At 37.9% G+C, this 14,736-nt stretch overlaps 1 pseudogene; it reads right to left on the reverse strand.

Moving 5' to 3' along the window:
• Positions 1-11,290: 11,290 nt before the first annotated feature.
• Positions 11,291-13,142, reverse strand: LOC104678459 (annotated as a pseudogene).
• Between the last annotated feature and the right edge of the window lie 1,594 nt (positions 13,143-14,736).

The raw sequence follows: 14,736 nt of genomic DNA on the forward strand, positions 1-14,736 counted from the left end.
GCACATTGAAGCATATTGTGACAAAGGAAATATCCTCAGATAAAAACTAGAAAGAAGTTTTCTGAGAAACTGTTTTGTGATGTGTGAATTCATCTCAAAGAGTTACACTACTTTGTTTGTGGAGCACTCTGCTAACACTGTTTTCATGGAATCTGCAATAGGATACTTCAGAGTGCATTAAAGCCTTTGGAGCAGTGGAAATATTCTCAGACAAAAAACAAATAAGCTTTCTGTGAAACTGCTTAGTGATGTGTGAATTCATCTCACAGACTTACACCTTTATTTTCATGGTGCAGTTTGGTCACACTCTTTTTGGGGAATCTGAGAAGGGATATTTTGGATAGCATTCAAGCCTATGGTGAAAAAGGAAATATCCTCAGACAAAAAATAGAAAGAAGCTTTCTGAGACAGTTCTTTGTGATGTGTGAATTCATCTCACATAGTTACACCTTTATTTTCATGAAGCAGCTTGCTAACACTGCTTTCCTGGTATCTGCAAAGGGATTCTTGGGAACGCCTTGAGGCCTCTGGTGAAAAAGGAAATATCCTTAGAGAAAAACTATAAAGAAGCTTTATGAGAAACTCCTTTGTGATGGGTGAATTCATCTCACAGAGTTCCATCTTTCTTTTCATTGTGCAGTTTGGTATCACTGTGTTTGGGCAATCTGCAAAAAGATTTTCAGGAGCTCATAGAGGAATATGGTGAAAAATGAAATATCTTCAGATAAAAACTGGAGAGAAAGTTTCTGATAACTCTTTTGTGATGCATGCATTCACTCATAGAGGTAAAGCTTTCTGTTGAGAGAGTACTTTGGCATCACTGTTTTTGTGGTGTCTGAGAAGGGATATTTGGGAGCGCATGATAGCCAATGGTGGAAAAGGAAATATCCTGAGATAAAAAAAAGAAAGAAGGCTTCTGAGAAATTTCTTTGTGATGGCTGAATTCATCACACAGATTTACAACTTTGTTTTCTTTGAGCAGTTTGGTAACACTGTTTTTATGGAATCTGCAAAGGGATTTTCAGAAACTCCTGAAGGCCTACTGTGGAAAAGGAAATAAATTCATATAAATACTAGAGACAAACTTTATGTGAAACGGTTTTGTGATAAGTGTATTCATCTCAAAGAGTTTAAACTTTTTGTTGATTGAGCAGTTCTGCATCACTGTTTTGGTGGTATCTGAGAGGAGTGATTTTTGAGCATATTGAAGCATATGGTGAAAAAGGAAATATCACCAGATTTAAACTAGAAAGAAGTTTTCTGAGAAACTACTTTGTTATGGGTGAACTCATCTCACAGAGTTACACCCTTCTTTTCATTGAGCAGTTTGGTAACACTGTTTTTCTGGAATCTGCAAAGGGATATTTGGGAGTGCAAAGAGTCTAATGGTGAAAAAGGAAATATCTTCAGGTAAAAACTGGAGAGAAACACTCTGAGAAACCCCTTTGTGATGTGTACATTCATTTCACAGAGCTAAACATTTCTGTTGAGGGAGCACTTTGGCATCACTGTTTTTGTGGTGTCTGAGAAGGGATATTTTGGAGCACATGGAAGTCTATGGTTTAAAAGGAAATATCCGCATATAAAAACTAGAAAGAAGCTTTCTGAGAAACAGCTTTGTGATGTGTGAATTCATCTCACAGAAATACACCATTGTTTTCATGGAGCAGTTTGTTAGCACTGTTTTGGGGGAATCTGAGAAGGGATATTTTGGATCGCATTGAAGCCTACGGTGACAAAGGAAATATCCTCAGATCAAAGCTAGAAGCAAGCTTTCTGAGAAAGTGCTTTATGATGTGTGAATTCATCTCACAGTGTTACACCTTTCTTTTCCTGGAGCAATTTGCTAACACTGTTTTCATGGAATCTGCAATGGGATATCCCGGAGCCCTTTGATGCCTATAGTGAGAAAGGAACTTTCCTCCTATAAAAACTAGAAAGAAGCCATCTGGAAAACACCTTTGTGATGTGTGATTTTGTCTCACAGAGTTTCACCATTCTTTTCATTGAGCAGTTTAATAACACTGTTTCTGTGCAATCTGCAATAGGATATTTCAGAGTGCATTTAAGCCTATGGTGACAAAGGAAATATCCACAGATAAAAGTCCAAAAAGAAGCTTTCTGTTAAACTTCTTTGTGATGTGAAAATTCATCTCACAGAGTTACAACATTCTTTTCATTGAAAAGTTTGCTAACACTTTTTTCGTTTTATCTGCTGTGGGATATTGGGCAGTGCATTGATTAAAATGGTGAAAAAGGAAATATTCTCAGATTAAAACTAGAAAGTTTTCTGAGAAACATCTTTGTGATAATTGGATTCATCTCTCAGAGTTATACCATTCTTTTCATGGAATAGATTTTTAGCACCGTTTTTGGGGAATCCGAGAAGGGATATTTTGGGTCACATTGAAGCCTATGGAGACAAAGAAAATATCCTTAATTAAAAACAAGTAAGAAGATTTCTGGGAAACTACTTCATCATGTGTGAATTCATCTCACAGAATTACAATGTTGCTTCCATTGAGGAATTTGATAACACTGTTTTCGTGGATCTGCAATAGGATATTTGGGAGCACATTGAAGCCTATGGTGACAAAGGAAATGTCCTCAGACAAAAACTAAAAGAAGCTTTCTGAGAAACTGCTTTGTGATTTCTGAATTCATCTCACAGAGTTGCACTTTTCTTTTCATGTAGCAGTTTGCTAACACTGTTTTTTTTTTTTTTTTTTGAATCTGCAAAGGGATATTTGTGAGCAGTTTGAGGCCTAAGGTGAAAAAAGAAATATCCTCACATAAAAACTAGAAGAAGCTTTCTCAGAAACTGCTATCCAATGTGTAATTTCATCTCACAGAGTTACACTGTTTTTTTGGTTGAGCAGTTTGTTAACACTGTTTTTTTGGAATCTGCAATGGGATATTTAGGAGTGCATTGAAGCTTATGGTGATAAAGGAAATATCCTCATATAAAAACTAGAAAGAAGCTCTCTGAGAAACTGTTTTGTGATGTGTTAATGCATCTCACAGAGTTACAGGATTCTTTTCATGGATCAGATTGGTAGCACTATTTTTCTTTAATCTGAGATGGGATATTTTGGATCGCATTGAAGCCTTTGGTGACTAAGGAAATACACTCAGATAAAAACTGGAAAGAAGCTTTCTGAGAAAGTTCTTTGTGATGTGTGTGTTCATGTCACTGAGTTACACTTTTCTTTTCATAGAGCAGTTAGCTAAAACTGCTTTCCTGGTATTTGAAAAGGGATATTTGGGAGCGCCTTGAGGCCTACAGTGACAAAAGAAACATCCTCAGAAAAAAACTATAAAGAAGCCTTATGAGAAACTCCTTTGTGATTCATGAATTCATCTCACAGAGTTACACCTTTCTTTTCATTGAGCAGTTTGGTAGCACTGTATTTGCGGAATCTGCAAAGGGATATTCAGGAGCTCATAGAGGTTGATGGTGAAAAAGGAAATACCTTCAGATAAAAACTGGAGAGAAGTTTTTTTAGAAACTATTTTGTTATATGTGTATTCACCTAAGAGAGATAAACCATTTTGTTGATTGAGCAGTTTGGCATCACTGTTTTTGTAGTGGCTGAGAAGGGATATTTGGGAATGCATTGAGGCTGATGCTGGAAAAGTAAACATGCTGCACAGATTACAGCTAGAAAGGAGTTTTCAGAGAAATTTCTTTGTGATGGGTGAATTCGTCTCCCAGAGGTTAAACTACTCTTTTCATGGAGCAGTTTGTTAACCCTGATATTGAGGAATCTACAAAGGGATATTCAGAGCACAGAGAAGCCTATGGTGAAAAAGGAAATACCCTCAGATAAAAACTAGAAAGAAGCTTTCTGAGAGACTGTTTTGAGTTGGGTGGGTTCATCTCACTGAATTAAATCTTTCTTTTCATTGAAGAGTTTGGTAACACTGTTTTTGTTCAATCTGTAATGGGATATTTTGGAGTACATAGAGGCCTAAGGTGAAAAAAATTCTCAAGGTAAAAACTGGAGAGAAGCTTTCAGAGAAAATTCTTTGTGATTTGTGCATTCATCTCATAGAGCTAAAGGTTTCTGTTGAGGGAGCACTTTGGCATCACAGTTTTTGTGGCATCTTAGAAGGGATATTTGAGAGTGCATTGAAGTCTGTGGTGGAGAAGGAAATATCTTAAGATAAAAATTAGAAAGAAGCTTCCTGAGAAACTGCTTTGTAATGGGTGAATTTTTCTCACAGAGGTAAACCATTCCTTTCATTGCACAGTTTGGTAGCACTGTTTTTGTGGAATCTGCAGTGGGATATTTGGGAGCAAAAAGAGGCCAAAGATGAAAAAGAAACATCTTCAGGTAAAAACTGGAGAGAAGCTTTCAGAGAAACTCCTTTGTGGTGTTTACATTCGTCTCATAGAGCTAAACGTTTCTATTGAGGGAGCACTTTGGTATCACTGTTCCTGTGGTGTCAGAGAAGGGATATTTGGGAGCACATTGAAGCCTATGGTTGAAAAGGAAATATCCTCAGATAAAAACAACACAGAAGCTTTCTGAGAAACTCTTTTTTGATGAGTCAATTTATGTCACAGAGCGACATCATTCTTTTCATGGAGCAGTTTGTTAGCACTGTTTTTGTGGAATCTGCAGAGGGAGATTTTGGAGCGCATAGGGATGTGAGGTGAAAAAAGAAAATTCTTCAGGTAAAAACTGGAGAGAAGCTTTTGGAGAAACTCCTTTGTGATGTGTGCATTTGTCTCATGGACCTCTACGATTCTCCATAGGGAGCACTTTGGCATCACAGTTTTTGTGCTGTCTGAGAAGGTATATTTGAGAGCACATTGAAGTCACTGGTAGAAAAGGAAATATCCTCAGATGAAAACCAAAACGAAGAATTCTGAGAAACTGCTTTGTGATGTGTGAATTTATGTCACAGAGTTACACTGTTCTTTTCATTGTGCAGTTTGCTAGCACTGTTTTCTTGGAATCTGCAATGGGATATTACGGAGTGCATTGAAGCTGATGGTGACAAAGGAAATATACTCATATAAAAACTAGAAAGAAGCTTTCTGAGAACCCAATTTGTGATGTATTAATTCATCTCACAGTGTGACAGGATTCTTTTCATGGATCAGTTTGGTAGCACTGTTTTTGTGGTGTCTGAGAAGGGTTATTTGGGAGTGCATGGAAGCCGGTGGTGGAAAAGGAAATACCCTGAGATAAAAAATACAAAGACGCTTTCTGAGAAATTAATTTGTGATGGATGAATTCATCACACCGCGTTACATAGTTTTTTTCTTTGAGCAGTTTGCTAGCCCTCTTTTTAAGGAATCTGCAAAGGGATATTTGGGAGCTCCTAGAGGTCTATGGTGAAAAAAGAAATAACTTCAGATAAAAACTGGAGAGAAGATATTCGAGAAATGGTTTTGTGATGTGTATATTTATCTCATAGAGCTGACACTTTTTGTTCATTGAGCAGTTTGCCATCACGGTTTTGTGGTATCTGAGAGGAGATATTTGGGAGCACATTGAAACCTATGGTGAAAAGGAAATATCTTCAGATTTAAACTAGAAAGAAGCTTTCTGAGAAACTGCTTTGTGGTGGGTGAATTCATCTCACAGAGTTACACCTTTCTTTTCATTGAGCAGTGTGGTAACACTGTTTATGTGGAATCTGTAAAGGGATATTCGGGAGTGCTCAGAGTCCAGTGGTGAGAAAGGAAATATTCTCAGGTTAAAAATAGGAGAGAAGCTTTCTGAGAGTCTCCTTTGTGATGGGTGCATTCATCTCATAGAGCTAAACGTTTCTATTGAGGGAGGACTTTGGTATCACTGTTTTTGTTCTTTTTGAGAAGGGTATTTGGGAGTGCATTGAAGGCTAGGGTGGAAAAGGAAATAACCTCAGAAAAAAGTTAGAAAGAAACTTCCTGAGAAACTGATTGGTGATGTGTTAATTCATCACACAGGGTTACACGATTCCTTTCATGGAGCAGTTGGTAGCACCGTTTTTGGGGAATCTGAGAGGGGATAATTTGGATCACATTGAAACCTATGGTGACAAAGGAAATATCCTCAGATAAAAACAAAAAAGAAGTTTTCTTAGAAACTGCTTTTTGATATGTGAATTCATCTCACACAGTGCACTGTTCTTTTCATTGAGGAGTTTGCTAACACGTGTTCTTGGAACCTGCAGTGGGATACTTCTGAGTGCATTGAAGCTTAGGTTGACAAAGCAAATATCCTCAGATAAAAGCTAGTAAGAAACTTTCTGACAAACTTCTTTGTGATTTGTGAATTCATCTCACAGAGAAACAAGACTGTTCTCATGGAGCAGTTTGGTAGTACTGTTTTGGGGAATCTGAGTAGGAATATTTGTGAGAACTTTGAGGCCTGTAATGAAAAGGAAATATCCTTAGATAAAAACTAGAAAGAAACTTTCTGAGAAACTGCTTTGTGATGTGTGAATTTATCTCACAGAGTTACACTATTATTTTCATTGAACAGTTTGATAAAACTGTTTTCTTGGAATCTGCAATAGGATATTTGGGAGTGCTTTGACATCTACTGTGACAAAGGAAATATCCTCAGATCAAAACCAAAAAGAAGCTTTCTGTGAAACTGCTTTGTGATGTTTCAATTCACCTCACAGAGTCACAAAGTTCCTTCCATTGAGAACTTTGCTAACACTTTTTTCCTGGAATCTGCATTGGGATATTCCAGAGCTCATTGAGGAATATGGTAAAAAAAGGAAATATCCTCATATAAAAATGGGAAAGAAGCTTACTGAGAAACCGCTTTGTGATGTGTCCATTCATCTCACAGAGTTACACCATTCTTTTCATGGAGCAGTTTTGTAGCACTGTTTTTAGGGAATCTGAGAAGGGATATTTTCAATATCCTTGAAGCCTAAGGTGACAAAGCAAATATCCTCAGAAAAGAACTAGAAAGAAACTTTCTGAGAAACTGCTTTGTGTTGTGTGAATTCATCTCACAGAGTTACACCACTCTTTTCATGGAGAAGCTTGGTAGCACCGTTTCTGGGGAATCTGTGAAGGGATATTTTGAATCTCATCGAAGCCTATGGTTACAAAGGAATTATCCTCAGATAAAAAACTACAAAGAAGGTTGCTGAGAAAGCTCTTTGTGATGTGTTAATTCATTTCACAGAGTTACACCTTTATTTTCATGGAGACATTTGTTCAACCTGTTTTTGTGGAATCTGCCAAGGGTTATTTGGGAGCGCATTGAGACCTATGGTGAAAGAGGAAATATCCTCAGATAAAAATCAAAAAGAAGCTTTCTGTGAAACTGCTTTGTGATGTGTGAATTCATCTCACAGAGTTGTCAAGTTCTTTTCATTGAGAAGGTTGCTAACACTTTTCTCGAAAATCTGCAATGGGATATTCTGGAGAGCATTGAGGAATATGGAGAAAACAGAAATATGCACAGTTAAAATCTAGAAAGAAGCGGTCTGAGAAACAGCTTTGTGATGTGTGAATTCATCTTACAGAGTTAGACCATTCTTTTCATGGAACAGTTTGGTAGCACTGTTTTTAGGGAATTTGAGAAGGGATATTTTGGATCACCTTGAAGACTAGGGTGACAATGGAAATAAAATCAGATAAAAACCAGCAAGAAACTTTCTGAGAAACTTCTTTGTGATGTGTGTACTCATCTCATAGACTAACACCTTTCTTTTCATGGAGCTGTTTGCTAACACAGTTTTCGTGCAATCTACAAAATGATATTTGGGAGCGAGTTGAGACATATGGAGAAAAAGGAAATATCCTCAGATAAAAACTAGAAGGAATATTTATGAGAAAATGCCTTGAGATGTGTGAATTCATCTCACAGAGTTACACCACACTTTTCTTGGAGTAGTTTGCTAACAGTTTTCGTGGCATCTGCAATAGGATATTTCAGAGTGCGTTGAAACCTTTGGTGACAAAATAAATAGCCTCAGACAAATAAAGAAGCTTTCTGTGAAACTGCTTAGTGATATGTGAATTCACATCACAAAGTTACACCTTTATTACATGGTGCAGTTTGGTACAACTCCTTTTGGGGAATCTGAGAAAGGATGTTTTGGATCACATTGAAGCCTATGGTGACAAAGAAAATATCGCCGGACAAAAACTAGAAAGAAGCTTTGTGAGAAATCGCTTTGTGATGTTTTAATTCATCTCAGAGAGTTACATGACTTTTTTCATGGACCAGGTTTTTTGCACTGTTTTTGGAGAATCTGCGAAGGGTTATTTTCAATTGAAATGAAGCCTAAGGTGACAGAGGAAATATCCCCAGATAAAAATTAGAAAGAAGCTTTCTGAGAAACTATTTTGTGCTGTGTGAATTCACCTTACAGAGTTACAGCTTTCCTTTCACTGAAGAGTTTGATAAAACTGTTTTCGTGGAATCTGCAATAGGATATTTGGGATCGCATTGAAGCCTATATTGACCAAGGAAATATCCCCAGATAAAAAACAAAAGGATGCTTTCTGAGAAACTGCTTTGTCATGTGTGAATTCATCTGACAGAGTAACACTGTTCTTTCCACTGAGCAGTTTGCTAACACTGTTTTCTTGGTATCTCTAATGGGATATTTTGGAACGCATTGAAGTTTATGGTGACAAAGGAGGAAATATCCTCGGACAAAAACTACAAAGAAGCTTTCTGAGAAACTACTTTGTAAATTGTGAATTCATCTTACAGAGTTACACAATACTTTAGGTGGAACAGGTTGGTAGCACTGTTTTTGGGGAATCTGAGAAGGGATACTTTGGATTGCATTGAAGCATATGGTGACAAAGAAAATTATCTTCAGATGAAAACTAGAAAGAAGCTTTCTGTGAAACTGCTTTTTGATGTGTGAATTCATCTCTCAGAGTTAAAGCATTCTTTTCATTGAGAAGTTTGCTAACATTCTTTTCGTGAAATCTGCAAAGGGATGTTCGGGAGCACATTGAGGCCTATAGTGAAAAAGGATATATCCTCAGATAAAAACAAGAAAGAAGCTTTCTGAGAAACTGTTTTGTGATGTGTGAATTCATCTCACAGAGTTGCAGGATTCTTTTCATGGAGCAGTTTGGTAGCAGTGTTTTTGGGGAATTTGAGAATGGATACTTTGGATCGCATTGAAGCCTACGGTGGAAAAGGAAATATTCTCATAAAAACTAGAAAGAATCGTTCTGAAAAACTTCTTTGTGATTTGTGAATTCATCCCACAGAGTTACCCCCTTCTTTTCATGAAGCAGTTTGCTAACAGTGTTTTTGTGTAATCTGCAAAGGGATGTTTGGGATCGCATTGAGGCCTATAGTGAATAAGGAAATATCCTCCAATAAAAACTAGAAAGAAGCTTTATGAGAAACTGCTTTGTGATGTTTGACTTCATCTTACAGAGTTACACTGTTCTTTTCATTGAACAGTTTGATAACGCCATTTTCATGGAATCTGCTATAGGATATTTGGGAGCTCATTGAAGCCTATAGTGACAAAGTAATTATACTCAGATAAAAACCAAAAAGAATCTTTCTGAGAAACTGCTTTGTGATGTGTGAATTCATCTCACAGCATAACACTGTTCTTTTCATTGAGCAGTTTGCTAACACTGTTTTCTTGAAATCTGCAATGGGATATTTTGGAGTGAATTGAAGGTTCTCGTGACAAAAGAACTATCCTCAGCAAAACCTAGAAAGAAGCTTTCCATGAAAATAATTTATGATGTGTGATTTCATCTCACAGAGTTACACAGTTCTTTTCATTCATCATTTTGCTAACACTGTATTCTTGGAATCCGCAATGGGATATTTTGGAGTGCATTTTAAGTTATGTTAACAAAGGAAATACCCTCATAAAAAAACTAGAAAGAAGCTTTCTGTGAAACCACTTTGTGATGTGTTAATTCATCTCACAGAGTTACATGATTCTTTCCATGGTAGCACTTTTTTGGGGGCATCTGAGAAGGGATATGTTGGATTGCATTGAAACATATGGTGACAAAGGAAATATTCTCAGAAAAAAAACTAGAAAAAAGCTTTCTGAGAAAGATATTTGTGTTGTGTGAATTCATCTCACAAGGGTACACCTTTCTTTTCATGGAGAAGTTTGATAACACTGTTTTCGTGGAATCTGCAAAGGGTTATTTGGGAGAGCATTGAGGCCTAAGGTGAAATATGAAATATCCTCAAGTAATAACTAGAAAGAAGCTTTCTGAGAAACGGCTTTGGGATGTGTGAATTTATCTTACAGTGTTACAACGTAGTTTTCATTGACCAGTTTGATAACACTGTTTTTGTGGAATCTGCAGTAGGATATTTTGCAGTGCGTTGAAGCCTCCGGTGACAAAGAAAATATCCTCAGATAAAAACCAGAAGGAGTCTTTCTGTGAAAGTGATTTGTGATGTGTGAATTCATCTAACAAAGTTACAATCTCTTTTTAATTGAGAAGCTTGCTAACACATTTTTTGTATAATCCGCAATGAGATATTTGGGAGCGCATAGAAGAATATGTTGAAAAAGGAAATACCCACAGAAAAACACTTGTAAGAGGCTACTGAGAATCCAGTTTGTGATGTGTGAAATCATTTCTCAGGGTTATACAATTCTTTTTATGGAGTAGTATGGTAGCACTGTTTTTGGGCATTCTAAAATAGCATATTTGGGGGCCCTTTGAAGCCTCTGGTGACAAAGGAAATATCCTCAGACTAAAACAAAAAGGGAACTTTCTGAAAAACTGCTTTGTGATGCGTGAATTCATCTCACAGAGTTACACAATTCTTTTCATGGAGCAGTTTGGTCGCACTGTTTTGGAGGAATCTGAGAAGGGATATTTTTGATCCTTTGAAGCCTCTGGTGACACAGGAAATATCCTCAGGTAAAAAAGAGGAAGAAGCTTTCTGAGAAGGTTCTTTGTGATGTGTGAATTCATCTCAGTGTTACACCTTTCTTTTCTTTTCTTTTTTTTTAGAGCTAACTGTAAAAGAACAACAGCAAATGGCCACTGCCCATTATATTTGCAAATGAGTGAGTGAATGAATACGCTGAACAAACACACAGAAAACAAACAATTCACAGAATAAATCCTGCATTTCCCACATTCATAGGGAAAAGAATCTCTTAAAAAAACAGTAGTTAGCGTTTGTTCTTTTGTAGGTTGAACAGTACAAAGCTCTGGGCAGGAGTAGCCTTACAAACAGGATTGCAAGCTGCCCTCTGCACCCCAAGTGAGGACTAGTGTGCAGTGAGAGGCCTTCATGCACTTTTGACAGCTCAGTACCTGTGAGAGAACAGAAGTGATGCAGGGACTTTTTAACCCACAATGCATGAGGTATATGGAAATGTCTGTGAAAGAACCACCAGCAGCTGGAGGGACCAGGCAAAGTTTTCTCACAGCAACTGCTGATGAAGGATTTCCCACACCATCTCCTTCTGGAAGAGAGGCATCTGGTGCTGAGTAAATGTGATAGGTTTTTCCCTAGAAATATAATCTGCAGATTTACAAGTAAATATTCCACAATCACTCCCATTCAACTGTTGAGGAATTTCATGTGGTTTCATGCTGTAATGGGTCCACTCTAAAAGATTCAGATCACTCTTTCTTTTGGTCTTACTTTCATCCTGTAAATACTGAGAGAGAATCTCACAGATCCTGTGGCCCTTTTGTCCCATAGAATCCAGGTATTTAAGACACTTTTTTCTTCAGTCTATCACTACCAGGCTCCAATGTACCTTCCGATCATTAGGCACCAGAATAATTTCTTGTTCAAAGAGATTTACCCCTTTGGTCCATCGTTTCACTGCTTGGTAACCCCCAGACTTTAATTTAGGATAGAAGAAAGTACTAAATACATGAAGTGCCGGATAGCCTTGCTTTCTATTTCTTTCCACCAGAAGATTCATGTAAAAATTAATGACTTCATCATTGAGCCAGTGGTAGCTCTTTAATGTCTGAATATCTCCTCGAGTAATTTGCAATTTGAAAGCACAACTTAGGATTTCAACCTGTGGGCCATGGCCTAGGGCATTACTGATTTCCTTTTCCATGTCCTCTGTAAGTTCAAGGAGATCGTCCATTCTTCTGTCCCTCTCTTTGCCTGAGCAATTCTTTTCCTTTGTCTCAATTGACACTTTCCTGCTGAATAAGCCATTGCTTCCACTGCCCAGGCGGAGTCGGGCCGACACTTCTTCTGATAGGTCGGGCTCCAGTTCGTATCCCCTCCTACTTTCATTTTCAAATCTGATTCCAATCATCTTCTCCGTATCATAAATTTTCCCCTTTGAACACATCTTTTCACTTCTCATGAACATAGAGGTCCCCTTGTTTCAACAAGTCTATATTGCTTTGGAACAAACTGAGTTGTTTTGACTCCGTGATTTTGCTCTTCCCCACAGCCTTTGGTCTTTAATGTGTCCATCTGACTTATTTGAGAACTATGATAACCTGAAGTTACAGAACAGACAGATTTTCCATGACCACTTTCTTTAAGTCGTTCCAATAACCTTCAGTACTTCTCTCTTTCCTCTTTTTGAACACCCTCCTCCACAGTATAATGGGGACGCCTTAGATCCTTGCCACTCTCTTCAGAAATAATCTCTGTTACAGACTGATCCTGAGGTTTCCACATTAAAGAACTCTCTGGATTACCTTTGCTATGGCGATGGCCACCTGGTCTTCTATTATTGCCTTCTGAGTTCAAAGTAAAACCAAAGGAAGGCACGACTCTGCGTGGCTGATCTCGGGGTACTGTCACTCTGATCTTTGGATAGTCACTTATTCGATTAGGAGATTTATTACCCAGTTTCAGCATGTTGTTCCAGGATTCAGAACCTGTCAGTTCACAAGATGAAGAGTTCGAAAATACCTCTCCTGAAGAGGCCACATTCTGTGTTCCATTACAAGCAGAAGTTACCATGGGCTTTGTGGTCAGCTGGAATGGGAATCCAAATAAGCTGGCAGCAGTGTAGAGACTGTTTTTCACTTGGTGAATAAAGCAGTCTAATCTTGGTCTTTTGGCTAGTATTTCATCAGTGTCCACTGTAGAAAACAGAGTGCTGTCTGAGTGCTGCCTCTTCAGGAGGGCCCGGGCAGGGGGCACCGGCCAGTCACAGAAACAGAAAATGGTGCCGAGAATCCTAATCAGCCATCTGTACATAACAGGCCCGAGCAGCAGCGGCAGCCGACACAGCCCGAGACACAAACCCCAGAGCTGTCGCTGCCACTGCAGCCTTCGCCATCTCAGCCACCGCCAGAGACACCTTTCTTTTCATGGAGCAGTTTGCTAACACTGTTTTCGTGGCATCTACAAGGGAATATTTGGGAGCACATTGAGTCCTATGGTGAAAAAGGAAATATCCTCAGATTAAAAACTAGAAAGATGTTTTGTGAGAAACTGCATTGTGATATGTGAATTCATCCCACAGAGTTACACCATTCTTTTTATGGAACAGCTTGGTAGCACTGTTTTTGGGTAATATGAGGAGGGATATTTCGGATCACATTGAAGCCTATGGTGACAAAGGAAATATCCACAGATAAAAACTAGAAAGACTTTCTGAGAAAGTTCTTTGTAATGTGTGAATTCACCTCACAGAGTTACACCTTTCTTTTCACTGCACAGTTTGCTAACACTTTTCCTGGAATCTGCAATGGGATATTTGGTAGTGCATTGAGACCTATGGTGCAAAAGGAAATATCCTCAGATAAAAACTGGAAAGAACTTTTCTAAGAAAGTGTTTTGTGATGTGTGAATTCATCTCACAGAGTTACACTGTTCTTTTCATTGAGTAGCTTGATAACAGTGTTTTCATGGAATCTGTGATAGGATATTTGGAAGCATATTGAAGCCTATGGTGACAAATTTAATAGCCTCAGACAAAAACGAAAAAGAAACTTTCTGAAAAACTGCTTTGCAATGTGGGAATTCATCTCACTGATTTACACCTTTGTTTTCATGGAGAAATTTGCTAACACAGTTTTCTTGCAATCTGGAATGAGATATTCTGAAACACATTAAGGCCTATAGTGAAAAAGGAAATACCCTCATTTAAAAATCAGAAAGAAGCTATCTGGGAATCCCTTTTGTGATGTGTTATTTCATCTCACAGAGTTACACGATTCTTTTCATGGATCAGTTTGGTAGCACCGTTTTTGGAGAATCTGAGAAAGGATATTTTGGATCACCTTGAAGCCTATAGTGGCAAAGGAAGTACCCATAAATAAAAATTAAAAAGGAGCTATGAGAAAGTTCTTTGTGATCTGTGAATTCACCTCACAGAGATACACCTTTCTTTCATGGAAGAGTTTGCTAGCACTGTTTTCCTGGAATCTGTAAAGGGATATTTGGGAGCACCTGGAGGCCTACGGTGAAAAATGAAATATCCTGATGAAAACTACAAAGAAGCTTTCTGAGATACTTCTTTTTGCTATGTGAATTCATCTCACAGAGTTACACTGTTCTTTTCATTGAGCAGTTTGCTAACACTGTTTTCTTGGGATCTGCAATGGTATATTTAGTAGCGCTTTGAAGCTTATGGTGACAAACATTGCATCGCCACATCCTCATATAAAAACTAGACAGAAGCCTTCTGAGAAACCGCTTCATTATGTGTTAATTCATCACACTGTGTTATATGATCCTTTTCATGTATCAGTTTGGTAGCAGTGTTTTTGTGGAATCTAAGAAGGAATATTTTATATCGCATTGAAGCCTATAGTGACAAAGGAAATATCCTCAGGTAAAACTAGAAAGAAGCTTTCTGAGA

The sequence above is a fragment of the Rhinopithecus roxellana genome, chromosome 19 (assembly GCF_007565055.1).
Source record: "Rhinopithecus roxellana isolate Shanxi Qingling chromosome 19, ASM756505v1, whole genome shotgun sequence".
In the NCBI taxonomy this organism is placed as follows: Eukaryota; Metazoa; Chordata; class Mammalia; order Primates; family Cercopithecidae; genus Rhinopithecus; species Rhinopithecus roxellana.